Source organism: Limulus polyphemus, unplaced genomic scaffold (genome assembly GCF_000517525.1).
Source record: "Limulus polyphemus unplaced genomic scaffold, Limulus_polyphemus-2.1.2 Scaffold9854, whole genome shotgun sequence".
NCBI classification, from domain to species: Eukaryota; Metazoa; Arthropoda; class Merostomata; order Xiphosura; family Limulidae; genus Limulus; species Limulus polyphemus.
This window is the reverse complement of record NW_013675464.1, coordinates 17,621-20,606: the sequence shown is the minus strand read 5'-3', so window position 1 is coordinate 20,606 and position 2,986 is coordinate 17,621. Positions and strand designations below refer to the sequence as shown.

At 30.3% G+C, this 2,986-nt stretch overlaps 1 protein-coding gene across 1 annotated transcript in view; it reads left to right on the top strand.

Moving 5' to 3' along the window:
* Positions 1 to 942: 942 nt before the first annotated feature.
* Positions 943 to 2,986, top strand: part of LOC106476121 (phosphatidylinositol 3,4,5-trisphosphate 3-phosphatase TPTE2-like) — a 16,745-nt gene continuing 14,701 nt past the window's right edge. The window contains exons 1-2 of the mRNA XM_013936791.2: positions 943 to 959; positions 1,475 to 1,535. The gene's annotated coding sequence lies outside the window, so the exon portion shown is untranslated. The remainder of the gene's footprint in view (positions 960 to 1,474; positions 1,536 to 2,986) is intronic.

The following is a 2,986-nucleotide window of genomic DNA, read 5'->3' as shown; positions in this document are numbered from 1 at the left end:
TTGGACATTTTATTGGCTAAAAAGAAAGCATTTCCCATACTCTTTTAGCACTGTGGCTGCAAAAGGTGATATGAAGTGGTAAGGTGACTGAAATCTGTCAGCACATAACAAGCTTAACAGTCAAGTACAAGAAGCATGGAAGTCTCCAAGTGACACACAGAGGTACCCAGGAACCATTTTGGTACATATTATGCAGCAAACCAAGTACAATATTATGCCTGTAGCTGCTTTCAAAGTGTTCCTGTCTGCTCATCATACTGCTGGTTATCATGATGCTTTGACCTTCCCACCAAATTTCAGGTGAAGTCATTCATATCTTAATTGAAAGCTAAACATAAAAAGGTGATAGCAGAAGCATAAAAGGTTGGCAGTTGCTTAATTAAAGATGCCAGTAATGTGGCTTTATTGGTATATACTGAATTTACTCCCAGTGGGTAGACCTTACTACTAGCTAATATGAAGACTTGATGATGTTGTATTTCACTTAAAAATTTATCAATTAAAAAATGAAACCTGGTCTCCAAGTTGTCTCAAAAAGATACATTCAAAACCAACCTCTTTAGGAGTTTCTGGATGGAACTTTTAATATTCAACAAATTGTAGTGTAAAGACATCCCTTGGCTCCTGAGGGACATGTTAAAACATCTCAACAATTCTTCTGGATCTCAGAGTAGTGGACTTTGTCTCATTTCATGGTTTGGCATGAGACCACAGATATATTCTTTTTTAAATCTTTTATGGATATTTTTATTTATATCATTATCTCTTTGATTATTGTAAAACGTTTTTGCAGAAGATTATAAACTGATTCATAGTATAATAAAATAGTTTACTGAAGATTCATCTATAGTTTGTATTTTTATTTAATATGAGTTCACTACTCTAGAAGTTTTAGAAAACTCTACATCTTTTTCAAATTGGCTACTATTTACTTACAAGCTGTCAGAGGATAAGTAGTGGTAAGTACATCTATGACTAGTTGTGCCTTTTCCATTCACTTTAGAACAGTATGAGTTAAGTTAAGTTTGGTTATAGTTATTTTTGGTAAGTACATTGTGGTTATAGTTGTGTTTGGTAAGTATCCATCTGGTTATACTTGTGTTTGATAAGTATCCATCTGGTTATACTTGTGTTTGATAAGTATCCATCTGGTTATACTTGTGTATGGTAAGTATCCATCTGGTTATATTTGTGTTTGGTAAGTATCCATCTGGTTATATTTGTGTTTGGTAAGTATCCATCTGGTTATACTTGTGTTTGGTAAGTATCCATCTGGTTATACTTGTGTTTGGTAAGTATCCATCTGGTTATACTTGTGTTTAAAAGATTTAATAAGGTTGGTTTCATCCCATTAATTTTTTGTAACAATTTTAAGTTCTGTTCCTAGTTTTAATTTTTGGAAGGATTTCATTTATAATTTCTTGGAAACCATTTTTAAGTGCTATACTTTTATTTTTTGGTATGTACTCATTAGGAAGTTGGAAAATTTCTTGATACGAAACACAGTGGACATTACAAAGTATACAACTTATGTAGTAAGTATTTTAGTAATTTAGGTATACAATAGTACTTAATTTAGATTTCTTTTTTAAATAGTAAGGTTATGACTGGTCTACCTTGGATCTTCTTTTTTTAAGTGGTAAGGATTTATGTTTGTTAACTATCAAAGATTGACTAACTTCTTTATGAAATATTTACTAAAATATGTATTAGTGATAATATGTAAATAAGTCTCACCTTTTAACTATATTGTGTAACTGTCAATAGTTATGTAAAATCAAATATTTTAATAGACATTTTGTTCAATAATTATAATCTCCGAAACAATTTCACCAAAATTTGTAAGTTTAAGTTTGTGCATTTAATTAGATATGTATCAAATAGTAAATATTTTAATCTTTTTGTATGGGTATTTAATAATTTTTATTTTTGCTAGGAAATTTAGATAATGCTCTAGATGAGCTACTCATGTGAAGATAAAGGGTTTTATGGTTGTTTAAAATTTAGATATTGTTCTAGATAAGCTACTCACGTGAAGATAAAGGGTTTTTTGGTTGTTTAAAATTTAGATAATGTTCTAGATGAGCTACTCACGTGAAGATAAAGGGTTTTATGGTTGTTTAAAATTTAGATATTGTTCTAGATAAGCTACTCACGTGAAGATAAAGGGTTTTATTGTTGTTTAAAATTTAGATAATGTTCTAGATAAGCTACTCACGTGAAGATAAAGGGTTTTTTGGTTGTTTAAAATTTAGATAATGTTCTATATGAGCTACTCACGTGAAGATAAAGGGTTTTTTGGTTGTTTAAAATTTAGATAATGTTCTATATGAGCTAATCACGTGAAGATAAAGGGTTTTATGGTTGTTTAAAATGTAGATAATGTTCTAGATGAGCTACTCACGTGAAGATAAAGGGTTTTATGGTTGTTTAAAATTTAGATAATGTTCTAGATGAGCTACTCACGTGAAGATAAAGGGTTTTTGGTTGTTTAAAATTTAGATAATGTTCTAAGATGAGCTACCCATGTGAAGATAAAGGGTTTTATGGTTGTTTAAAATGTAGATAATGTTCTAGATGAGCTACTCACATGAAGATAAAGGGTTTTATGATTGTTTAAAATGTAGATAGTGTTCTAGGTGAGCTACTTGTGTGAAGATAAAGGGTTTTATGATTGTTTAAAATGTAGATAATGTTCTAGACAAGCTACTCGTGTGAAGATAAAGGGTGTGCTGGTTGTTTATTTGTGCATTTTCATTATATTATTTGCCATGTCTCTTCTTCATCTTTACCAAAATGGCATTTGTCCAGAGTATTTTTTGCTTGTTCATGTCTGTATGGTTTTCAAAATTGTACAGAGTATCTTCTGCTAGATCATATCTATATTGTTTATTTGGAATTATCCGTAGTTTTTATACTTGTTTTTGTCTATATATTAGGTCATCAAGAAATTAATATCGCACCACCCCCAAAAAAAGTAAATCAC